The 26,357-nt window shown below is 41.1% G+C and overlaps 1 long non-coding RNA gene across 5 annotated transcripts; it reads left to right on the top strand.

Moving 5' to 3' along the window:
* Positions 1-4,387: 4,387 nt before the first annotated feature.
* On the top strand, positions 4,388-26,048 carry LOC124081972 (uncharacterized). 5 transcript variants are annotated; one of them, XR_009225302.1, is made up of 4 exons: positions 4,388-4,732; positions 24,027-24,142; positions 24,428-24,522; positions 25,454-26,048. It is a non-coding gene; the product is annotated as an uncharacterized LOC124081972 (long non-coding RNA). The 5 variants fall into 5 exon arrangements; XR_009225305.1 differs by lacking the exon at positions 4,388-4,732 and adding an exon at positions 12,091-12,217; XR_009225304.1 differs by lacking the exon at positions 4,388-4,732 and adding an exon at positions 16,571-17,413.
* The last annotated feature ends 309 nt before the right edge of the window (positions 26,049-26,357 follow it).

The raw sequence follows: 26,357 nt of genomic DNA, 5'->3' as shown, positions 1-26,357 counted from the left end.
GATCGAACCCAGTGCCTCCTGCATACTAGGCAAGTGCTCTACTGCTGAGCTACTTTTCTCCTCAGCCCTGTCTCTATGCCTTTATATACCTTCCTATCTAGTTTGGCTCCTTTCTGTTTTCCTCTGCTGCCCTTTGGACTCTATAAGCTGGCTATCTTACCAGAGGTATATTTTTTAATTTATTGTCAGACAATCAGAAAGCATATAATGAGCCTATTAATACAAGATAAGTATCAAAGCCAGGCACCATGGTGCATGCCCATAATCCCACTGCTCAGGAGGATGAGGCAGGAGGATCTTGTTCACAGCCAGCCTCAGCAAAAGTGAGGCCTTAAGCAACTCAGTGATACCCTGTCTCCAAATAAAATACAAAAAAAGGGCTGGGGATGTGGCCCAGTGGTGGGTAAGTGCCCCTAAGTTCAATCCCTGGTATTAAAAAACAAAGTATCAAACCGAGGGTGATGTAGCATCCAGGAGAGCTGTAGAGGCCATGCTGGGACCTACAGAGTTTGTGCAGTTCCAGCACATACACTCTTTCACGGGACAGACTGCTTCCCCATAGGAGAGCTATGAGACACCCAAGAATCTTCTCCTGCAGAGCCCAAATATGCCTCCCCATACCTTGACTTCTACATCTCCATTATCCTGATCCTGGTGAGACAGAACCATTCTCCTCTCTCTTCATCATCTTTTGGCCAATATCATGAAGACCCATGTCATGTTTCCCCTGGATACTTTTCTCGGTGGGCTTGTCATCTCCAAGTTCTTCACATATTCCTTAGGTGACACAGTTGCCATACTCCTCCGGGACTGTTTTCCTTGGGCCAGGCACCTCTGGTTTGTCTTAGAGTCTTTGGAACATGGCCCTGGCTCTTCCTATGATGCTCCATGTGTGTGCTGTGAGCTGGGCAGAGATGGTAAGTGCCTGTGTTAGAGTAGTAGTGTGTATTTTATGACCTTCCTTCTCTTCATTTTATAATGAATTGATTTAAATCCATGAACTGATAATGATATCTCAAAAGCTACCTCATTGCTATTGGAAGATAGTCATTATTTTAAAATTTGTAAATAAAGAAAAATAATTAGCCATTCAACCTGTGTTTCTTATACTGTAATGGGACATGTGCACAGAAAATGAAGAGACATTTGTTTTTGTAGAAGTATTCATAAAACAGAATACTATTACTCATTTTATTAACAAATGAAGAAGGAATCACAGAATTAAAATATTGCCCCTCTGCATTTCTGAGTGAATGAATGATTGGGCAGTAAGCATCAACAGTTGCTGACATCACCAAATGAGGCAAGCAGGTAAGCCTGTGTCCTCTGATGAAAGAGCATACCATCATCCATGAGGTAGTCTTTTCAATAAAATCAAACCCAAATCTGGTAAAATCTCTGTATCCCACTGCAAAGTTACAGAAAATACAGAGGACAGAGAAATATGTTAAACCACACCACAGGGCTATCATTTAGGAAAATACAGACCATAGGAAACTCATAACAGTAACTAATTTTCTTCACTACAAAAATCACAAAGTGAGGGGTTGGGGTTGTGGCTCAGCTGTAGAGTGCTGGCCTAGCATGTGTGAGGACTGGGTTTGATCCTCAGCACCACATAAAAATAAATAAATAAAATAAAGGTATTGTGTCCAACTACAACTAAAAAATAAATATTAAAAAAAATCACAATATGAGAGAGATGGAGAAGTAACTTAATAAAAAGGGACGAATAGGTCTACCCATTTGCAATGTGTGGACCTCACTTGGATTCTGATGCAAACTATCAAAACCCCTACTGCTTCATGATATTTATGAGACATCTGGATATTTGATAATATTGAATAATTATTATTAACTTTTGGATTATCATGGTCATTTAAAAAACATATATTAGAAATATACAGTGAATGTTTACAGTTGAAATGAGAAATTCCTGGGCATTGTTGAAAAATCAGATTGGAAAGAAAGCTGAGGGGCTGAAGATGTAGTTTAGGGAAAAAAGGGAGGGTGTGGGCTGGGGTTGTGGCTCAGTGGTAGAGCACTTGCCTAGCATGTGTGAGGCACTGGGCTCGATTCTCAGCACCACATATAAACAAATAGGTGAATAAAGGTCCATCAACAACGAATAAAAAAAAGGGGGTTGAATAAACCAGATTGACCACAACTAAGCGATTGTTGGCAATGAGTTTGTTATACTTATCCTTTTTCATTTAAAAAAAACCTTATTATAGAAATTTCAAACATGTACACAATGAAAACAATAGTATGATGGAGACTTGTCTATATATTGAAGTTGGATAATATAAAGACAAGGCTCCATCAGGCTCCTTCCTGAGCCTCCCAAGTCACTGGGATTATAGGTATTTACCATTGCACATGCTAGGCACCTAAGGTGAAATTTAAATTATTGGTTGTGAGCCTCTCTTCCTTTCTAATGTACTTTTTTTTATGGTACTGGGGATTGAACCCAGAGACTTGTGCATGCTAGTCAAGCACTCTACCAACTGGGTTATATCCCCAGCCCTCTAATTTACTTTTAATATATATATATATAAATTTATTTTTAGTTGGACATTATTTTATTTATTTATTTTTATGTGGTGCTGAGGATCAAACCCAGGGACTTGCACATGCTAGGCAAGAGCTCTACCACTGAGCCACAACCCCAGCCCTCTAATGTACTTTTTAAAGGCTGTGAATTTCCCTCTAAACACTGCAATTGCTTCAACACACAAATCACAATATGTTACTTTTCATTATCATTCACTTTGAAATCTTTCTAATTTTCCATGTAATGTTTTCTCATGCACATATATCGCTTTAGAAATATGTCATTTAATTTCCAAGTATTTTGGACTTTTCTGGATATAGTTATTGATTTCTAATTTAATTCCATTATGGTCAGATAACATATACTGTACTGTATGTAAGTTTCAATATTTTGAAGTATAGATGTTTCCCAATTTACCTAAAATATGAATTTTAATCCTTTCCTGGCCTATTAATAAGTGGTACTCTACTCTTTTGTGATGCAGGGCCATGGCAGTGAGCTGTAACTCCCAGTTAGCCACTTGAACACCAGCTTAAACAGTCAACACTCTACAGTATACTGTGTTGCTAGGCTATGCTATTTAGTAGGTTAAGTGTAGTAGATGCATTTTGTTTTACTTTTAATATTTTCAGCTTATAATGGATCAGGACGTAACCCCATCCTAAGTCAAGGAGCATTTGTGTGTTGAGAGAGATTTTATGGCCAATCATATGGTCTATTATGGTAAATGTACTATGTTAGTTGAAGAGAGTGTGCATCCTGCAATTGTTGAGTGCAGTGTTCTATAAATATCTATTAGGTTAAAATGATCTGAAGTAGGAATTAGCACATTTTTCCTGTGAGGGGCCAGGCAGTAAATAATTTTAGGCTGCTCAGTCCATATGAACTCTGTTGCATCTACTCAATTTTGCAAAAGCAGATGATCATAGACAATACACAAATGAACAGGTATGGCTGTTTTCCAATGGAACTTTATCTGTGGGATTTGGCTTGCAGGTCCTTTTTCCAGAAAAATAAAACAAAACAGACAAATAAACAAAACACAAGCCCATACTACCAGTTAACACCAGTGAGACCTATGCAGGACTCCTGAACTCCAGAACTGTAAGATATATTTACATTGTTTTAAGCCACTAAGTTTGTGCTAACTTGTTACGCTGTAATAGAAAACTAATACAACACATATTTTGAGAATCTCCACAGATTCCTTCCTGCTAGAATTACCTCATACCGCCCACCCCCCGCCCCGCCCCAGCTTTCTGATTCTTCTACCAGTCTCAGACAGTTTTGTTCCCTTCTAGACATTCAGGCTGTGGCTCCCTGAAGCTGGAGTTGCTCATGGATTGGGCGTTGTTCTTCGGTGAAAGACAGCACACGAATCTCAACAATTTTGGTCCATTGTTTAAGAGTAGTGTCCCCTCCAGTTTCCACTTTCTTTTGGTTAATTCCTAATGTCTTCAAATAATTTTTGAATGGGTTTTAATCAGATTTCAGACTTGTTATTTGCAGAAGGATTAGTCCATCATTGCCAAATGCTGGATGCTCTTTGTACTCTTTTGCCTACTAAAAGTTTGCAATTTTCCTTGAGATAAGAAATAAGAAAAAAGCGGTGGCGTGGCAGGTCTTAACTTTCATTCTCAAGAGTCTAAAGCCTAAAAATGAATTTTCCTTTCTTAATATGGCACTAAGAAAAAAGCATTAAGAAAAAAGTTTTCAAAATCTTTGATGCTGGGAGGGGAGACCCCAACCTGAGCATCTAGGGGAAGGGAAACTTATTGGGTCTGTTCCGTTACGTGCAGTTCCAGAAAGACACCAGCAGGGGGAAAATAGTTTTGTATTTTGCACCAAAGCCCGCGCGGCGCGGCTAATTCTCCAACCAAAGGAAGAAAGGGAAGAGCGTCCGGAGACCTCGGTCATTACTCGGGAAAACTGGCCTGGAAGAATCGCTCGGAACGCAGAGGACCCGCGAAACTGGGTACACATACTCGCAGTAGTCCTCTCTTTCGAGGCACACGGGGTAACTTGGCTGAGACTCCCTGGTGACTGTCCAGCTCGGGACTCGGCTGCAGCAGCGCAAAGCTTCCTCCAGAGCGCTGCGGGCAGGAGGGACCCAGGTGTGGCCGCGCCCGGGGCGGAGGGTACCAGGTGAGCACGCACCCCAGGCCGAGTGCGATCCAGGTGAGTGTAGCTGGAGTCCATGGGGGACCCAGCGAGCCCGCGCCCAGGTGCGCAGCGGAGCCAGGGCAGCAGAGTCCAGCGATACTAGGGTCTCGGTCAGGTTTGGGTTTAGGACTTAAGCAGTCTGTGGGCAAAATGAGTTGCAGCGAAGAGCTGCGCGCTCATGATCCAGGCTACGGGCCTGGGCACAGCTGTGTGGTCAAGGGCTGCGGCCAGGCGATGGCTGAAAGGACCTTCTTCCCAGTATAAGTGGTAAAAACAAGTGATGGTAATGAGACACTGTGAGGGAGGGACCAGGAGAGTAGTTATTTTAATAGATCTGAGCATTAATAATTCCCTTAGGACCTTGATTGAACTATTTGGTAACCATCGGCAGAGCCTGGCTCAGTGCCCCTGAGTTTGAGTAACTGCGTGGGTAAATAAGCTGCAGAGGGGGAGAAACAGCCGGCGCTTTTAGCATGCTGTAAGTCAGTGGATGCTGAAGGAGCGAATTAGACTGAAAACGGAAATCAAAGAATAGAAAGATAAGAAGCTAGATATGTGAAATTAAAAAAGGAAACCGCATGAAAACAGCCCGAGGGCTCGCTCCCACAGCTCGGTGGGGGCGCGGAGCTAGAGTGCTATTTTGATAGACATTTGCACCGAGGGGCGCGAACCCTGGCAATCATTGGAGTCCGGGGGAGGTCAGCGGTTAAGCACCCACTAGTTATCTTTGTTGTTTTAAGGTTATCTTGGTAGGAATAGAAACGAGAGCAGCATGTAGGCAACAAGTTTTCTTTTGACAAATGATCAAATAGTAAGATGCAAAATTTAATTGGATTAGGAGATCAGTTGCGCAGTGCTGTGCTTTTCTATACCCTGTAGAATATCCAAAGAGGAAGTTCTACAAATGCATTGTGTGTAAATAATTAGACATTAGTACTAAAGAGTTGCAAAACAGCACTATAAATGACTTGTTTATTCTAAGTCTCAATAATATTGTGTGCAGCAGTAGTAGTACTCTAATTATATTTAAATACATTCAAGAAGGTGCCTATTTTTTTTTAGATAGTTAACTGCTAGTTTAAAATAGATGGGACTACAAACTATCTCAATAATTTGAAATATATGCAAAAGTTTTGCCAAACTCTACATGAAAATGAGTGAAATGATAACATAGGCAAGTTCAGCTACTTTTCAAAAGAAATCTATTATGCTAGGCTGCTGTCCTTTGCTCTGTATTTATATTTGAGGGTTGAAGGCTGTTTGTCACTGCAGACTCACACCTGTGTGCACCAGTCAGTCCTACAACGTGGAATGAAAACCCAGTCCCATTGTGTTTTCCATTTTCAGTTTGCCAGTTCTAGGGTCCTCCTGTGCATACCTGTAAACAAACATCTTGTTCTTGTTTTCAAAACTTGCCTATTCCACTTAGTGTTTTTAAAAACGTGGAAGGAGGGGGAAAAAAACAGGTTGCCTTTCTGTGGATCAGTCATGTCAATGAGCCTCAGTGACTTAAGGGGGATTGATGACTGAATGAAAGAGTAGAAGGTGGATGGGATGGCCTTGTTTGAACTTTGCATATTATTTCTTCCTAAATGGCGAGGCATTGGGAACAGGAATTCAATGTCTGCAAGAATGTTTTCCTTGCAAGACATTAAAGGGTTTTCTCAACAATGTTAATTTGAGAGTATTATGGAAACTCTTAAGTTTTCTTTCTTTTTTTTTTTTTCATTCATTCGTGTGTGTGTGTGTGTGTGTGTGTGTGTGTGTGTGATGGTGATTGAACCCAGAGGGGCTCTACCACTGAACTACATTTCTAAACTCTTTTTATAAAAAAAATATTTTTTATTTTGCTTATCTATCTTTATGAGGATCAAACCCAGTGCCTCACATGTGCAAGGCAAGCGCTCTGCCACTGAGCCACAACCCCAGCCCTAACCTTTTTTAAAAAATTTGAGACAGGATCTTGCAAAGTTCCCCAGGCTGGCCTTGGACTTGTGATTCTCCTTGCCTCAACCTCCTAGGTAGCTGGGATTACAGGTGCACCATGGCACCTGGCAAGAAATTTGGAGGCTGTGTTAATGCTGAAACAGGGAGGGAGGGAATGTAAACACTATTAATTTATACAGCCAGTAGAGCTAGGCTTTAAATTTTTCTTTTCTTTGTGTGTGTACGTGTGTGCGCGACTGGGGATTGAGCCCAGGACCTCATGCATGCTAGGCAAGCTTCATACCCAGCCTTTAACATTTTCTCATAAGCCCCCAGAACTGACTCCTAGTACCAGAGCCAAGACACTTATCACTTGTGCTTTAATATATTTTACATGGTTCTAGTAGAAGTTAACAATCAGGATATGTGATATTAGTTATATATAGTTTTCAAACAGAAAATGTTACATCGATTGCCACAGTCTTTGTATGTGATTCTTTCGTTAGTTTTTCACATTTGAGCCTGGGCCCACTGTTTTTAATTAAGAAAAAAACAAAATAACCTTTGCATAAGTAACATGGAGGTCTGTATTTTTTCCCAATGTGAGAACACTGGAAGGAGGCAGTCTTTAGCTGGTGTGGCAGCTCCTCTATTTCATTAGGAACCTAGGCTTCTCTCATTTCTGCTATTCTCAGGGTGCACTTCTTATCTTCCAGGTTGCCTTATGGATAGAATTTGACTGCTGAAGTTCCAGTCATCACACCCACATTCTAGTTAGAAACAAGAGAAAAGGGTAGAAAGATACCTTATAGCTGAGTAATATTTAACAAGTTACTTTCACTTAAAAAAATTGTGGTAGATTGTCTGCCAAGGACTGCCAATAACTCCTATAGGCCCAGATCACTTTTCCCATCAAGAAAATGGAAGCTGTTTCTCTTTCCCTGTGTCAGGACTGGCCCTATGACTTGCCTAGGAAGGACTTGTGCTTCTATTTTCATCCTCTTGTGACCCAGCCACTGTGTAAAAAAGCTTGGATTCAACTAAGGAGTTATGAAGCACTGTGTGAACAGAGGCCCAGCACAGCAATATCCAGTCAGCTCTGGCAGGAGAGGGATGTGGCTCTGTGAGGGTCTTGTGGACCACAGGGGCTGTGGGAGGGGCAGGCTCCCTGGGACAGTGCCATGAATGTGGCCATCAATGTTCTTCTCTTCCAGTGTTGTGAGCAGGAATGAGGCAGGGGAGGAGCATAACGGACATGGTGCATTTGCCCTTGTGCTCAGGAATAACTGAATCAAGTCCTGGCTACACTCCTTCCTGCCTGTGTGACCTGTAGCAGGCTTTGCTGCACTTTGTCTCAGCTTTCTCAACTGTAAAGTGGGACTATGGTGCCCATTTCAGAGGGTTGTTGTGAAGATCAAGTAAAATAGGTAATATGTGCTCCACTAAGTGGGAGCCATTATGTACTGTTGTTGAAACTTACATGAGCAACTGTGGGCTCCCTTTTGGCATCCATGTTTCTTGAAAAGTTGGTTATCAACCAATGGCAGTTTCCATACAGATGTGCTTCATAAAATTGAGAATTCTTTCTACTGAAAGGGTTTTTTTCTACTGATATCACTACATTTAAAAACTTATTTTTTATTAGCATTCCTTTCAGGATTTTTTTCTTATCAATCTTCTGTGTATGTTACTTTTGATTTTTCCCTCTTTCATATTATTATTATTATTTGGTACTGGGGATTGGGGATTGAACTCAGGGGTGTTTTATCACAGAGCTGCATCCCCCAGCCCTTTTTATTTCTTATTTTGAGACAGAGTCTCCCTAAGTTGCCAAAACTGGCCTTGAGCTTGCCATCCTCCTGCCTCAGCCTCCTGAGTAGTAGGTAGGAGTGCAGTCACAGTGCACAGCTGTTAATGGCTTTCCTTCCTTCCTTCCTTTCTCTCTTCCTTCCCTGACCCCCTGGCATAGACAGATATTTATTTAGGAAAGTAAATACATATTCAAGAGAGAATAGGGCTGATCTTAAGATAAGGCAAGTAACACACATTCAAGAGAGAATGCAGGCTATCACCACAGGGAGAGACAGCTTATTAATGACATATTAATTCTTTCTTTTCAAAAGAATTTGACATAGGAGGCCTTTGAAAAAGCAAAGGAGACTGAGAATGGAACTCAGGGCCTGGCAAGTTAGACAAGTGCTCCAGCACTCTATATTTTATTTTTCAATATCAGGGATTAAACCCAGAGGCACTTAGCCACAAAGTTGCATCCCCAGCCCTTTAATTTTTTTTTTTTTTTTTTTTTTTTGAGACAGAGTCTCATTATGTTGCTTAGGGTCTAGCTAACTGGTTGAGGCTGGCTTTGAACTTGCAATCCTCCTGCCTCAGCCTCCGGAGCCACTGGGGTTACAGGTGTGTGCCGCTGCGCCCAGCTCAAACTTATTTTAAAATACTGCAAAACTTTTTTTCAACAATCATGAATCAAGAGGAAAATTATTCAGGTATATTCAAATGAAAAGTCTCCCCATCTTGCGTTTACTTGCTTTTGCTCTGTCTGGGGTAAGCCGGGGTTTGCAGTCTGGGATCAGGAATGTCCTGCTACCTACCAGGTCATGTGATCAGCAAATGCTTTTTTTGGGTGGGACTGAGACTGCACCCCTGGGGGAAGGGTAGTTTGAGAGAAAAGCCAGTGATGTCTGGGGGCTTAGCTGCGCCTTAACACAAGGCATCAGTGACTTTCCATGTGGGGAGTGTGGTTTTTTTTTTCCCTCTGAAGTGGGTTCTCCACAGCTGCTTATTTAATAGCTATAGGTAAGGAAGTACAGGTTGTTGGTGTATTTATTTGATTATTTTCATAAGTGTTTACAATAAGAATATGCCTGCCATTCTGCTAATGATATATCACTAAAATTTTTGCTTGCATAATATATTCATTATATACACACATATATGTATATAATTTTCTTACAAAAAAACTCCTCACAGAGGATTTTTACCTTCCTACGCTATTAGGCACTGGAGAAGGGCACAGATCACTACCATGCGTCAGTCAGACATTACCTTACTTGGTTAGAACATTTCTTTCTACATATCGTCATGTCAGGTGACATCACACCTAGAAATTGATGATGGATTTTGGGAGCTTGAGGCTGGCATGGTTTATAATGCCTCGTTAGAGAATATATTCACAATTTAGTGCAGTTGGTCAATATGCAAACGAACAAACAAACACCAAATAAACCTACTCACAATAACTTTTCCTAAAACATCTAGTTTTGACTTATTCGTAAACTAATCTACTCTTATGAAGGTCAGACAGGGAAGGAGGGCATGAGACCTCCCTACTCTTCCCCTCCTCTGAGATGGACCACAGCTGCTGGGGTCTCACCCTCCTTCCAGTACTTTCTGTATGCTCAAAGACACATGGTACACATATCTCGTTTTTGTTTTGCCACAGATTCTTTGAGCCCGGATGCCTTGTTCTGACATCTGTTTTCTATCTCCATGCCTGTATTCCCAAATAGGCCATGGCTAAAGAAAAATGCTTTATTAGTTGCTTTGGTTTGTTCATTTGTTTTTAGTATTGAGGATTGAACCTAGGGTGCTTTACCACCAAGCTACATTGCCAGCCCCTCCCCCCCCTTTTTTTCTGCTTTGAGACTAGGCCTCACTGAGTCGCTGAGGCTGGCCTTGAACTTGTGATCCTCCTGTCTCAGCCTTCCGGGTTGCTGGGATTATTGTCATGTACCACTGTGCCTGGCTAGATTTTTTTTTTTAAATTTAATTACAGAAGAAGAGCATGCCCACTGTAGCACATGTAACAAATCAGAGATATGCTGTTTTAAGAAAAATAATAATCCACTCTTTGCCTCTAATTATACCCTTGGAGGTTCAATCTGAACCATTTAATTTGTAACTTTCCACATCCTTCTTTCTGTGTGTATGTGTAAATATATGTGGGCTTTTTCCCTTTTATAGTTGTTCAAAAATTCAAAAATAAACTTCTGAGTTGAAGTGTAGCTCAGTGGTAGAGCACTTGCTTAACATGCATAAGGCACTGGGTTCAATCCTCAGCACTGCAAAAAAAAGAAGGAAATAAAAAGGATAAAACAAAACTTCTCAGTACACAAATCAAAACAATACAAACTCTCTAAACAATATGTCACTGAATTATTTCCAGATAAATATGCATAAATGTAACTTACTCCTTTTCCTGGTTACCTAGTATTCCTTGACACAGACATTATAATTTAGCAAGCCATTCCTCCATTGTAGATATTTAGGATGTGTCCAGTTTTATCTTTCTCTTCTATTGTAAACACTGCTGGTGCTTTTATTCTTATAGGAGAAAGTCCCCAAAGTGGAACTGTTGGTCAAAGGTGTTGTGTATATCCAATTTTTTGCTGCTCACAAGATGTCCAGCAAATTGTTCATATCCTTTGCTCAAGTGTCCAATGGGTTTAAATGTGATGGCCTTGACCAGGACAACTTCCAAGGCTGGAGGAGGATACAGCAGAAGGGAGAAGTGTGGGCACAGATTAAGGGTGAACAGGGGGTGTGGAGGGTCTTGTCCTCTGAGCAGTTTCCACCCTCACAGAAGGATGGGGATGCTCACTATGAGTACCCCCTTAACCATCTCTGTCCCTAGATCATGTCCAGGGCTTCTGAATGGCACAGCTCCAGGGGTCACATTCACAGGAAAATGGACAAGGAGTATCAATTCCCACAGATTCTCAAAGATTGTGTCCCCTAAAGCTGTGCGCTACTCTGGCCATAGCACTTGATGGGTTGCAACCAAACCCCTGTGTGTTTATGTCCCATCTTTTCAGACCCTGAGCTTACTAAACTCCCCAATGTTTAGTACAGTGCCTGGCACATCATCATGTCTCCAAGGTATTTGCAGACTGAGTGAATAAAAGTATCTGCAAGAGCTGGCAGGTCTCAGAAGGCGGTGGGTAAGGGACCCGGGCCAGCAGTGTGTACGCATAGAAATGTCAGGATGAGCATTGGCTTTGGGGGCTGGAAGGTCGGCTCTGGACGTGGAGGAGAGGCACCAGCAGGCTGGAGCCCTCTGTCCTCAACGGCTTCCCCCAGAGACAGTAGCCTCGGAAGCCTTTCTCCTGTTCCCTCTCCCTCTGACTTGTCTAAGGAGTCACTGTCCTTCCCCAAGAACTACCTCCCACACAGCTCCAGGGGCCTGTCTGCACAAGGGCATGGGTTTGTGTTAAAAGAGGCCAATTATTTCCCATTAGCTTACTCTGAGAACACAGGGTCAGCAGACCAACATTTGACTTGTGTGTGGTTCAGAAGAAACAGGCCCAACCCCAGAGAGTGCTCAGAAAAACCAAGAACGACTATTAATGATTCAAGGGGCTGAGAGCGTGTATGTGCCTGAGGGGGGCGGATCGGGTTTGTGGAATGAAGGGGTGAGGGGCTGGGATCAGGAATTGAATGGACCACATTTTCCTCATGTCATGTCTTCATTTTTCTTCCATCCGTTCACACAACAGATTTTGACAAGTTCAGCGCTCTCAACCCTTTAGAGCTCAAGAATTTTCTGGGAGTCTCATGAAAGTGAGTGGCATTTTCCATCACAAAGCTCCCCATGTATACAAAAGGCTTGCATACAACTTCAGTGTGGGGGGGTGCTTCACCAGTCCCCCCCACCCCCCAGGCTGCTAGGTTTCTCGGCTCTCTGCCTGTAGCCCCAAAGAGAAGAGTCTAGAGGCATCTGACTTCCTTTATAAAGCACTATTAACCACATTATAATTACTCCCCCCCAATGCTAATTAAAGAACCCACAAAGCACCACGATTTACTTAGTTGGGTTGAGTCACAGTGGAACAGTTAAGGAGGCAGGGGACGGAAGCCAATAAAGCCAGAGCACATGAATGCAGGTAAAGATTAGGAAAAAGCCGCAGAAGAAAGATAAAAGGCAGGATTTTCACTTTGAACTTGAAAAAAACATCCACGGGGCACAGAAGCATGTGGCCAAAGTTAAATGAGACAAAAACAAACAACTGAAAGTGTTCAGAAGTATAATCATGAGCATTTAGAGCCGGGCACCTTTTCAGGAGGTGCATAATGCATTCACCCTCAGGGTGTTCTTCTCCACTGTCTCGGGCCTTTGTCATATTTTCCGATCTGAAATCCAAATGTCCTCTTTATCATCACTTGATAGGAAAGGGCCTTGCAGGGTATCCAAGCCAGAGGCCACATGCTGACCCCCCCGCCCCCCCCCCCCAGTGATGACCCCAAGGTGATGGTGGGTGAGGCAGGATTGATATAGCAGAGAACCTTCTGGAAAGATGGCTGGGGGAAAAGAAGGGGAGATCTCTCTTCCATTAATTTCCATCCTGAGGGGTTCAGGCACTGAGAGTGCCAGTCTTCTCACAGAGACTATTTCCCTAGGATTTTATTTTCTCACCTGTCACTAACAGGAGGACCATCTGCAGTCTTTGAACATTAATTTTCTACATTAATAAATGTCAGTATTTTATGTTCACAAAGTCCTGTACCTTTGAATGGAGATCTTTCCAGAAACCTCGAAGGTTTTGAGCCCACTGACTTGAATGGACTGCCTTGTTTGGGGAGGGGGGCAGGCAGCAGAGAACGAGCCCAGGATGTTTTTTAATGCCCTGGGAGCACAGAGGACATGCCGGCTCTGAAGAGCTCCAAAGTTGGCCTCCTCATTGAAGTGCAAAGGTGAATGTGGGACGGCAGACCTGGAGGTAGTTTAAGGTGGCTGTTTTCTCTACAAGATGAATTGTAAACAGAACCCACCTGTTCCCATAATGCACAGTACTTTCTTAAATGCCAGAAAGCTCTTCCTTTTCCTTCTTCTCTGCCAGCCTCTGCCCTTCGATTTTCCAGTGGCATCCAGAACACTGCTTATGCATCTCCAATGCATTGCGGTTCTTAAGTCTGCTCTTGTACCTTACCAATGTCGCCGTTGCTACAGTATGCAGGAGATGCATCTCTTATCGTTTTCAGATTTTAACAAAGCACACCTTGTTCGCGAAGTGCACTTTCGCCAAGACAATTCTAGACCATAGCTTCACCATGATTTCCTTGATATTTTGCTGTTTTACTGAATCCCAAGCAAAGGCACTATTTGAAAATTACATTGTTACTATTCTGAGGCCCAGAGTCTTGCAGAGTGCTGCTCCATTTATTAAGCTGTTGTCGCTTTGCTGCAAACTCACCCTGCCCAGTCCAGCCTTGCTCTGTGATGCTAGGGACAGTCCTGTTGCACACCTCATTTCTGCTTGTCTAGTTAGGCCCCGTCAGCAGGGGGCGCTAGAGGGAGAGGCCGCGAGGCAGGAGGAAGAAGGGACTTGCTCCAGCCTTGGCTTCCGAGCTTGTGGTTCTTGTGAGCATCAGCTCAATGATGATTTTTCACCCATAGAGGCAGCTGGGGCCTCTTGGTTGCTATTTTTAATTTGTCCCATATTTGGAAAACCAGTCTCATCATGCCTCTGTGAGGGACACCCAGTGCCTCCCTCAAGGGCTGAGTCCCAAGTCCACTGAGCTCATCATGTCCAAGCTCAGGACACCAGCACAGAGTGGTTAGTGCCCTCTCTTCAGGTCCTAGGCTGCTAATCTGAATCCCATATCTCTAAGAAACTCACAAGCAACGGGCTGCTGGAAGCAGCTTGCCCTTCTGTGTCTGAGAACCCCTGCCTTCCCTTGCTAGAAAATTTTCTCATGAAACGGAATTCCCTAATGACATTTTATTTTCTGATTAATGTCTTGGACCATGAGCTGAGTCATTGAGGGTAGAGTGATGGACAGGAAAAGAACAACAATATCCTCGGGGGGAGGGGGGGGCGCGCATCTGTAGCAGTGTCATGTGCTGTCCTCAGGCAAACCCTTGATTTTCCTTCCAGGCACCAAAGTTTCAATTATTTAGAAAATAGATGCTTAGGGCATTGGAATATGTAATAAAAGTCAATGTGTCCTTTTCCCCCACTGCTTAATATCAGAGGCACAGGCTTCATTTATAAGGAAACTGGAAGCAGCACTAAACAAATCCATTTCATCAGCCTTAGACAACTGCCCAAGAGAAAGAATGCTTTGAAATACATTTATCTGAGAATTCCACACATTGTCCAACAACTCCACGGTCTGGTGATTCCTGTCATGAATCACTTTGAAGTGGACAAGTCATTCTTCAGAAAATGTATAGCTCAAGCAAACATATTTGTTCACTGAAACCTTTTGCCTTTGGCTGAGCACTGAGCCAATTTCCCCCTGAAAACCTCTTCCTCCTCTGTGGTTTCTCTCTCCTGAGCAGGGCAGTGGTCAATGACTTTAACAACAAAAGTGTAACTCTGTTGGGAATTTGACGGACTGTCCTTTCTGCTCTCTGGTGGCCCACCATGCTGATACTTGCCCTTGGTTTAAGTTTCTTTTTTAAGCAAGGGTTTTGCTGTAGGCAGCTTGTTTGAGAGGTGATTCCAGGAAAGAGAAGAGTCAGATAGAGGAGTGGGGGTTGCCTCTGTGGGTAGGGGCTCCATTCTGTCAGGACCTGGGGTTGCTGGGTGATGAATGTCGGTCAGAACTGCTCGTAGAATGTGGCCTGGGGCTGCAGTGTTTCTCCTGGGCTCAAATTACCCGTGAGTTGAAGGCTTCCTGGGCCTGCTCACTGTCTTGTCCTTCTGAACTACAGTAGAGGGCTCATGTGGCCACATGGAAAGGCACAGCATGACAAGATGGGGGTGGGAATGCCAGCATGGCTCTCCTGGAATTGTCCCTACAGCTGTGGCTCCAGTCAGAGGTAGCTGGGATAAACATGGTCACAAGGGATGAGCAGCTGGCTTTGGAGCCAGACCACCTTGGATCAGGTCCCTACCTCCATCATTGATTAGCAGTGGGATCTTGAGCTAATAACCAATCATCACTTTCCTCATTGGTGTAATGGTTGTAATAACAGAACTGTCCTGACTATGTCAAGTGTTGTGATGAATAAGGATTAGCTATGGTTACCAACGACATTCTCCATTCTCAATGTGTATTGATCTCCCTTCTGTCTTTTAAGGTAACCACAACTTCTCCAGAGCATTCTATCAGTCAAGGTAAAAATTATTATCCTATTATCAGAAAAAGAAAAATATTCATGTTTGCCAGGAGATATGACCCTCTTTCTTAACAGTATGTAAGCTCTAGAGTGGTTAAAATCGATTTGGAAAGTCTAGGCTGCTGCATGTTGACATTAGCTGAGATACTTCAGCTTATTCGTATCTAAAGTGTCACCCAAAGTGCCAACATTCATCCAGGACTGGTGCTGTTAGAATGTTATCAGATTCTGTCTGAGAAACATAAACATCAGCACTCGCAGGAAAGTACAGCTGATTGTAGGGAATTTTTCAAAGAAGTATAATGTGATACCAACCCCATGGGACTGAGGCCAGCAGCTGCAAGAGGGCACACTGAGAGGTGAGCCCTGCAGCTCCTCTGCACCCTGAGGATAGACAGGGCAGAAAGGTGGAGAAGAGGCCTGAGTCTTGTGAGATGTTCTTAAATAAGAAGTTGAGCTGCTTGACTTGATGCAGCAGGAGAGAGAGGGGACATGCTTCATGGGTGCTGGCATGGGCCTCCACATTTCCCTAGAGAACTAAGGAAACATGGAGAAATTGTGGAGGTCTTAAAAGATGAAAGGGAGATTGACACACCATTGAGAATAAGAGAATGTCATTGGATAACCCTAGCTAATCCTTAGAGATCACAACACTCAATGTGGTCAGGACAGTTCTGTTATTACAACCATGGTTATTAGCTCAAGATCCCACTGCTAATCAGTGATGGAGCTAGGGACCTGATCCAAGGTGGTCTGGCTCCAAAGCCAGCGGCTCATCCCTTGTGACCACGTGCATTCCAGCTACATTTCACTGATGTTTTCTGTTATATCCACCTTTTCCTCTGGATAATTAATTCTTATTTTAATTGCTCCATGAAAATATAGAGTGTGTGTAGATTATTAATCATTTCAAACTCTGGATTTCTAAAACTTGCTATGTGAGATGTTTTTAGTTTCCAATGGATTATTGTCGAATACATCAGAGGATATGTGATTTTTAGCTGAGATGTCTCTGATTGTAGATTATAGAAAATCCCATCCGAGGCACAAGCTTGAACATTAAAAGGAATTTATTGGGTTTGTCTGCTGAGCTAAGTGGGGGACATGACCTCTGTAAAATGCCTTGTCATTCATTGAGGGGCATTAGTCTATTGTATGTGGTTTTTGAGTTCCCCTTGCAGAGCTGTGGCTTGGTGATATGCCACACAGAACAAACATAATTCTCGGTATATGAATGAAACTGTCTAGGGTGGGAGAATGGGCAGCTCGGCTGGTAAGGATGAAACCCACCCCAGGAGACCATCTTTGCCATTTCTCTGCCAGGCTCAATGGCCTGAGGACCTGCCCAATGCCTGTGAGACCCAGTGCTTGCATCTTGCCAGGTCTTGGAGCTGAGAAGTGGAAATTTTGTGGCTTTGTCCTCTCTCACAGGGAAAACCAGGCCAAGGTGGCCCAGGTTCTTTTTATAACAGGGTAAGTGCTATGTACTTTAGATGGTGTTGTCACCTTTTCAGTAATTTCCGTCAACTGCTTACCACCGCTCCGTATTTGCACTCACTTCTACCTAAAAGAAGGAATGAGGAAATTGAAAGGGCCATTTGCTGAACCCACTGTTTTTGGTGATGGCACAAGATGAGTGAACCAGACAGTTTTTGCCCTGAAAAACCTTGCTGCATGTCTATGTTAATAAGGTGAGAATCTCATCTGTATGGATCCATTTGGAATATGTGCAGGGGTAATGTGTGCTTGGTAGCAGGATGCACCAGGGAGGACAGGGTAGGGACTGGGAAGGGCAGGTCAGGGCTGGGAACCAGCTCAGCTAGAAGGTTCACCTCGAAGGGAGTAGCCATCCCTTCAGATTGCGAGGCTCAGAGGTTTGTGGGCAGTCCTGGAATCATCCATTTGGAATACAGAATGATGTTGGGCTGAGACTTTGGTTCTTGGGTCCAGCCTGTTGGTCAAGGCCCTGGGGACCGGAAGCCCTATCATGTGGATATTGTGAATACTGGGATTTTTAGAAGGTCTTACCCTGGGCTCACATGCTGCTGTTCTGTGAATAGTTCATCTGGTTTCAGGCTTCACTTGCTGATGAATAGAGGGCAGTGTTGCAAATATGGGGCCTGTCCAAGTGTATATTGGTTTGGAAGAATCTGGGGTTTGGTCCATAGTTTCAGAGCCTCCAGAACTCCTGTTTAAATAATGTGGTAAGGCAAACACCATGAGGACTACTGTGTACAACTGTACTTTCTGCTCTGCATGAAGCCCAAGGGTGGGTGGGGGCTGAACTCCAGCTAGTATGTTCTGTACCCAAGTCATACTCCTAGGGACTGGTGTAGGTCTATGCAGAGGGATTCCTCTTTATAATTTGTACAAAGGCATGGTATGGATTTGTGCTGGCCCTGAGGACAGACACTTAGTCATGAACTCCTCTAGGGCAAGGACTGTGTCATCTCTTGTTCTATCCCTGGAGTCTGAAAGAGTTGGGCTCACAGCACTTCAAAAGCTTAGCGAATAGAAAATGGGCCCATGTCCCTTAGGTACACTTATTGTGCTCTCTCCTGCCATTCTAGTGAGTATGTATTAGTAACTCGTGGTTTTAATTTTCATTTTCTCTGCTGACAAATGATGTTGAACACTTTCACGTGCTTACCAGTCACTGCTTCGTGTTCCTCTCTGAAGTATCTATTAAGTCTTCAGTTCATTAAAAACAAATTAGTTTCCTTGTGTTTTTCTTATTGAACTGTGCATATATATTCTTTACATATTCTGGATATTAATCTGTTGTGAACTATGTTTTGTGAATATTTTTACTCTTATGGATTTCTTATGCATTTCCTTAATGGTATATCTAAATATATATATTTAAATTGTAAGTAGATACATATCTTTATTTTTTATTTTTATGTGGTGCTGAGGATGGAGCCCAGTGCCTCATATGTGCTAGGCAAGCACTCTACCACTGGGCCACAACCCTAGCCCCTTAATGGTATCTTTTGATGAGAATTTTTCACCTTTTATGATGTTAATTTAGCAACCTTTTACTTTTTCTTCCTCTTCCTCCCTGCCTTCCCCCTCTTCCCACGCCTCCTCCTTCCCCTCCTCCCCTCTCCTTTTCCACCTGATCCTTCTGTTATTGCTCTTTGTAGCCTAAGAAATGTTTGTCCATTCTTAGGTTGCAAAGATTTTTTTTTTCCCTAAAAGAGTTATAGTTTTAGCTGCATTGTGTCTAAAAGCCTATCATTTATCTGGAATTATTTTTTTGTGCATGGTTTGAGATAGAAATTGAGATTTTTTTTTTTCCCGTATGGCTAGCTACTTGTGCTAGTGTCATTTGCTGAGAAGAGTTTGCTTTTCCCATTAGATTGCTTTGGTAGCTTTGTCAGTTGTTAAGTGAGCTTGTTAAGTGTTTGCTATTTCTAGGCTCTCTATTCTGCTTCATTAATGCATTTGTGTAATCTTTTGCAAGCACTGTACTAGTTTAACTAATGGAGTCTTGAAGTTCAGGTCTCATAAGTTCTCCTATTTAGTTCGATTTTTGTCAATATTGTTTTGGAGATTCTAGGTCCATTGCATTTCCATGTAAATTTCAGAATCAGTTTGTCAATTTCTCTAAAAACGTGCTGGAACTGTGATGAGGATGCCATTGACTCAATTTAGGGAGATCAATTTAGGGAGAATGTAAATTTTTAAAATATTGAGTTTTCATTTATTTAGGTTTCTAAATTTGTGGTTTTCTCTGGAGAGATCATAAACATCTTTTGTTAACTTTATTCCTAATCATTTAATGTTTTAGACATCAGTATAAATAGAAATATTTTTAAAACTTCATATGCTATTTTTTTCTGGTAATAAATAGAAATGTAATTGATTTTTGCATGTTGACCTTACATCCTGTGACCTTGCCAAGTTCATTTATTAATTCTAGTGGTTTTCATGGAAGCTCTTCCGGATTCTCTACCTAAACAATGATGCCATTTTTACACAGAGTTTTAACTCTTCATTTAAAAAATTTTCATGCCTTTTGTTTTTCTTGTTTTGTTTTACTTACTGGATATTGAACAGAAGTAATGCAAGTAATCGTTTTTGACTTGTTTGTGGTGATAAAAGAGGAAAAGTGTTTGGTATTCCACTATTATCATAAATGGAAGTTGAACTCTGCAATTGTTTCTGTTTACAAAATGGTTACATTTTTGCTTTCCTCTTTATTTTATTGATACAGTAGATTACAATGATGATCTTAATATTTTAAATCAATGTTGTATTCTTGTGATAAGATTCATTTTGTTCATGGTATCATTTGTACATATTTTTGCATTCAACTTGCTAGTAGTTTGTTGAGGATTTTGTACTTAGCTTTATGAGGGACATTCTGTAATTTTCTCTCATTGTAATGTCCTTGTTTGGTTTGGGGTATTAAAGTTGTATAGACCTCATAAAGCCCTTGAGAGAAACTTCCCTTTCTTCTGTTTTAAACAAGAGTTTATTCAAAGTTGATGTTATTTCTTCCTTAAATGTTTAATAGAATTTACCATCTGAGTGTGGAATTTTCTTTGTGAAACAGTTTTTGATAATACTTTTTTTTTTTAGTAAGGATAGGGCTAGTTACTTTTTTTCATCTTATGTCAGTTTTATTTTTTCAGGAATTATTCTATTTCATCTAAATTGTCAAATTTATTGACATAAAGATATTCATAATATTGCCTTATTATTCTTTAGATGTCTGCAAGGCTCTATTCTATTCCCTGTATTCTTGCTACATCCCAGTGGAAGTTTATCATTTTACTGATATTTTTAAAGAACCAACTTTTGCCTCTGTTGTATATTGTTTGACTTTTCCATTTCATTGATTTTGGGTCTTTGTTATTTAATTTCTTAGTATTTCTTATAGTTGACACTGAATTCACTTAATTTCTATTTGTCTGAAAATATCTTTTTTGGGGGACCTGGGGTTGTTGCTCAGTGGTAGAGTGCTTGCCTAGCACATGTGAGGCCCTGGGTTTGATCCTCAGCACCACATAAAAATAAAGAAAGAAAGAGAGAGAGAGAGAGAGAGAGAGAGAGAGAGAGAGAGAGAGAGAGAGAGAGAGATTGTGTCCAACTAGAACTAAAAAATAAATATTTTAAAAATATATTTTTTGGGGGGGGGGCTTGAACCCAGAGGTGCTTTCCCACTAAGTTACACCCCAGTCCTTTTTTAAAAATATATTTTTGTAGATATTGATAGACCTTTATTTTATTTATTCATAAAGCAGTGCTGAGAATCGAACCCAGTGCCTCACACATGCCAGGCAAGTGTCCTATCACTGAATCATAGCCCAGGCCCCACCTCCAGCTCTTTTTATTTTTATTTTGACACAGGGTATTGCTAAGTTGCTCAGCCTGTCTTTGAACTTGCAATATTCCTGCATCAGCCTCCTTGATACTGGGATTACAGGTGTGCACTACTGTGCCTGGTGAGCTTGATTTCTTTTTATTCTTTCTATTTCTCTGCAGAGATCTATCTATCCATTCGTTAGGGGCTTCTTTTCCTCTACACCCTTGAACAGTTTTTGATGCTTTAAATATCTTTGAGTACTAAGTCCACTATGTGGGTTCTATTATGACCAGGTTCCACTGACTACCTTTTTCTTTTGCATATGGGTTAACATTTCTGTGTGTGTGTGTTTGTGTGTGTGTGTGTGTGTGTGTGTGTGTGTGTGATTGTATGTATGTACACATACACTTGTGTGTGTCCAGTGATTTTTACTGTATTCTGAACTTGTGAATAACACGTTGTGTAAGCTATGGTTTCTATTAGAATTCCTCTGAAGAGATTTCAATCTAAATTTCTGTCTTAGCAGACAATTAACTTGGTTGAATTCAAATTCCATAGCCTGTCTTAGCTGTGGTGAACAACAGCTGATGTCTCTTTGAACTCTTCCAACCCTAAGTGGGTTGTCTCATACATTCATACTTCAAAGGCATTGAGAAATTTACGGTTTAGATTCTGAATTTGGAGTTCCTTCTCCTTGGCTCTCTTTTCATGATTTCTTTCCTCACTGCTCGGCTGTGGCAATAGCTCTGAACTTCATCCTTTGATTTCCCAAGCCAGTAAGACTGCAGGTTTCTATCTGACTTCTAGAATCTGGGCGGTGCCAAGTGGGATCAAGAAGCCCTCAGGTGAGAATCTGTGAAGACAGAAAATTCATTAGTGTGGATCACTTCTTTCAAGTGTAGAAGTGTCTGCCTGCTGTAGACCCCTTTTCTGTGCTTTAGATTGTTAGTTTTAGATAGTCTTAAAAAATATTTTGTCCAGACTTTACAGCTGTTAGTTGCAGAATATTTGGTCTTATACATATTATTCTACCCATTACCACGTTAGTTCTCTTTTGACTTTGTTTATGACATTTCTTTGACATGCAAACATTGGTTTGTTTTTGTTTTGTGGTACTGGTGACAGAAACAAGGGACACTAGACCACTGAGCTACACATCCTGTTCTTTTTTATTTTTTTGAGACAAGATCTCATTAATTTGCCCAGGCTGACCCTGAACTTGTCATCCTCCTGCCTCAGCCTCCAGAACTGTGGGGATTATAGGTGTGAGCCACTATGCTCAGCTATTTTTATAAAGGTAAATATGTCACTATTTTCTTGTATTGTTTCTGGATTTTGTGTCACAGAAAGCCTATTCTTCACACCCAAATTAAAGAAAAATTGACCCATGTTTCCTTTTAGTGCTTATGAAGATTTTGTAAAATTTTGGAACATTTTTCCTAACACATCTGGAATTTTATAAAGCAGGAGGTATGTACCTAATTTTATCTTTTTACAAATAGTTGATCAGTTATCTCAGCACTATTCATTAAAAAATCCATCTTTGTCCCAACGATATGAGAAGAGACCTTTATCGTATTTCAAAATTCTCCAGGGTTGGCATCTATTTTGAGCTTTTTATTCTATTCCACCAGTCTTCATAGTCACTCACCACTACCTCATTGTTTTATTATAAGACTGCAATATATGTTTTAATATATGGTAGGGTTAGTCCTGCCTTGTATTTTTTATTGCTTTTCAATTTCTGCACATTTATTTATCATGTAAATTTTATTTGGATTATAATTTACATATCTTGTATTGAACCCTTTTAAAGTATGCAAATCAATTTTTTTAGCATATTCACCAGGTGTTGAAGCCATCACTGCCATCAAATTTTAGAACATTTTTCTCTCTCCTAAAAGAAACCTTGTACCCATTATCAGTCAGTCCCTGTTCCTTGCTCTATCCTCCTCCCTGTTATAAGCAATCACTAATCAATCTGTCTCTATAAATTTGCCCATTTTGGAGATTTCACATAAATATATCCATGCAGTATGTAATCTTTTGTGACTGCTTGTATAAATTTCAGTTTCAACTTACCTAGCTTGATAAAAAATGCTTTTTGGCAATTCTGTTGACATTTCATTACCTTTATAAATTAATTTGAGGAGAACTGATGGCTTTATGAAGCAGCATTCCTACCCAAGAACAAGAGTTGCTTTTGCCTTGGTTCAAATCTACTTTTCTGTCATCCGGAGTTCGAAGTTTTTCTCATTTAGATTTTGTGCGTTTCTTATTGCTTATTCCTACATATTGTCTTCATTTCTTATTGCTGTTTGTAAATGGGACTTGCTCTAGCATTATGTTTGTAACTGGTTGTTGATGGCATATATGAAGAATATGGTTTCTAAAGGTTAATTTTGTCTTCTTTTACCTTGCCGAGTTATATTATTGAGTTAGTTCTGTTGCTTCTCTAGGTTTTTGCAGGTAAACTCTCATGCTGTCTGCAAGAAAAAATCCGTTACTTCCTCTTTTGCACTTCTCTAACTCTTGCAGTTCTCTAAATGCCTTTCCCTGTCTATAAGCCTTGGCAACTATCTGAAAGACAATGTTGGCAAGATAGAAATCATCCCTACCTTGTTTCTTATCTTAATAGAACGCTTCTAATAAGAAACAAATCCTTTCATTACTATATACATCCTGAATGGCTTATTCTTGTTTCATTAGTGAATGAATGTTTATTCCTCTGCATCTTGGACTAATGATTAACTTCAAATTTGTGCTTTGAATTATTAAATCTGTTTATTTCATAATACCAGTGATAGCAGATTGCATAGAGTTGTGTTACAAACTATGTTAGTGTTCCAAATCTCTCACAACTTCTTCAACTTGGGTCATCTACACTTTAAAGATTTTTGCTTACTCTTTTATTTAGCGAAGTACTGGGGATTGAACCCAGGGGTGTTAATCACTGAGCTACACATCCTGTTCTTTTTATTTTGAGACAGGATCTGGCTAAGTTGCCCAGGCTGGCCTCAAACTTGCAATCCTCCTGCCTCAGACTCTTGGGTTGCTGGGATTACAGGCGTGCACAACCATGCCTGCCTGCTTTTCGCTTATTCAAGTGAGTAAAACTTTACCTTTTTGGCACAAGTACTCTGGTATAGTTTATGGCAGTATTTATTAAAGCAATATAATATGATTCAGTAATTTCCTCGGCGTATAAACTCAGGAATGATCACTGTGTCCACCAAAAAACATGTGCTAGGATGTTTATAAAAGTTCTATTCATAGCTAAAAAAAAACTAACAGGCAACCCAAATTCTCATCAAAAGAAAAATGGACATATAGGGATATATTCAAACAATGGAATACCAAGAATGAACTGTCTATGCCTCTTTGCAACCAGGTGGATGAACCTCACAAACATCATGATGAGTGAGAGTAACCAGAAACGAAAACAGCGCTTATCATATGTGTCCATTAATACAAGGTCCAAAACAGGTAAGAGGAACCAGTGATGCCCGGGGTCATGAAACCGAGAGGGGAAGGAAGTGTAAGAGGGTGGTGGGGGCAAGTGGTGTTCTGCCTCTTGATCTAGTGCTGAAGTCCTGGTTCTCTTTTCATCATGATTTCTGAACTTTTCTGTATGTATATTATACTTCCATTAGAAGCGTATGTTTTAAATTAAAACTTTCCACCAAATTCCAAAAGGAAAAGGTGACCTTTTCCTTTTTATGGACCTTTAGGAAGGAAGTTGAGAAAGCTGAGAAAATTCTCAGTTCACTGCACAGCTCTCACTCCCATCCTCTCCTTCTGGACCTATAAAACTGTCTTGCCAGGGTAGATTGGAGCCTGCGTATTTAACATTTGCATTTCCTTACACACTTTGAATATTGCACCGGGAATTGCTCACTTTGAAGTCGAGGAGCCCTAGCTTCATATGGGACTCCTAGTAGATGCCTCTGTTTTCCAAAGGGAATATCCTCTTTTCCTGTGCCCTGATTGTCCGAACATATGGGTCAGAGTTTATGGCCAGTAACTGTTTTGGGTGAGAGGGCACTTTCAAATTCACCACAGTCTGATGTTTAGCAAAAGCCTGGAAGATTGCCCCAAGGCTGTGGCACATGTTCACAGGAGTTGGCTGGGAATGCTGGTCCCTAGACACAGACTGGGCCCCCTGGCCTGTAGGGTTGCTTTTACCTCATTGCAGTTCCTAGGTCAGACCACCAGACTGATGTTGCTGAAGACATGCACTTTGTGACACACTCTGCTTTACAGAACCCTTTAGAGGAGAAATGCAACCTACTTGAAAAACAGGAAACTGGTCCTTTTCAGCATGCAATTTATTTTTATCTTAAGAACATGTAAACCAGGTAAGCTTCTCCTTTCAGTGCTAGCAGTTTGTTTCTTTCTTTTTTTTTTTTAATTTTAGGTGGACACAATATCTTTATTTTACATTTATGTGGTGCTGAGGATCGAACCCAGTGACCTAGGCGAGCACGCTACCACTGAGCTACAACCCCAGACTGCTTAAAGCCAAATGTGTTCAGTATGTACCCAGGGCTTTACCGTATGCATGTTTGTATTTACAAATCCCGGGCTTCATTTTGTACCTCTAGACTTATTTCTTTCCTTCTTTCTTCCTACTCTTCATTTATGTTAACTTGGTGCATATTCCATACCTATTTTTAGATTGACTTTCAGTGATGTGCTAGAACGCTTGCTTGCACCTGCTGAATATCATGGAATGTTGTGAGGCCCTTCTTGAACAGTTGATAGCTTGAAATTAGCCACCATGGGAGTGTTTCCACCATCCATATAGACAATCACCGCAAAATACATCTTTACTTTTTTTCTCCCAGGGAGCTAATATACTAGCACACCACTGTTTATATCCTTATGGGAAAGGTAAAGTCAAAATAAATGTGTTTTTAAAATTATTATTATGGGGCTGGGGTTGTGGCTCAGTGGTAGAGCGCTCGCCTCCCACTTGCGAGACCCACATAAAAATAAATGAATAAAATAAAGGTGTTGTGTCCAACTACAACTTTATATATAATTATTATGAATAATCTACTTATTTAAATATTGTCTATTATTTAAGATCTTTCTCTTATTCTTTTAAAAGTTTTAATGAAACATTTTTAATGGTTAAAAGAGTGCTTTAATTTTGACTTCAGGTAGTGTCAGAGACATAGGGGGCTCTTCAAATACTGCCAAAAGTTACTGTAGATGCAGAGTCTGGGTGATGAGGAAGTTATTAATGGCCAAATACATGGGAGGAAATGATACTCAGAAGAGAGGAATGGAGTTCTGCTTTTGGCAAGTGGAGAAAG

Source organism: Marmota monax, unplaced genomic scaffold (assembly GCF_021218885.2).
Source record: "Marmota monax isolate L192 unplaced genomic scaffold, Marmota_monax_Labrador192_F-V1.1 WCK01_AAM20220418_F8-fsc00031, whole genome shotgun sequence".
Classification (NCBI taxonomy): domain Eukaryota; kingdom Metazoa; phylum Chordata; class Mammalia; order Rodentia; family Sciuridae; genus Marmota; species Marmota monax.
Note: the sequence above shows the minus strand (reverse complement) of the source record. Positions and strands in the feature narration are given on the sequence as shown.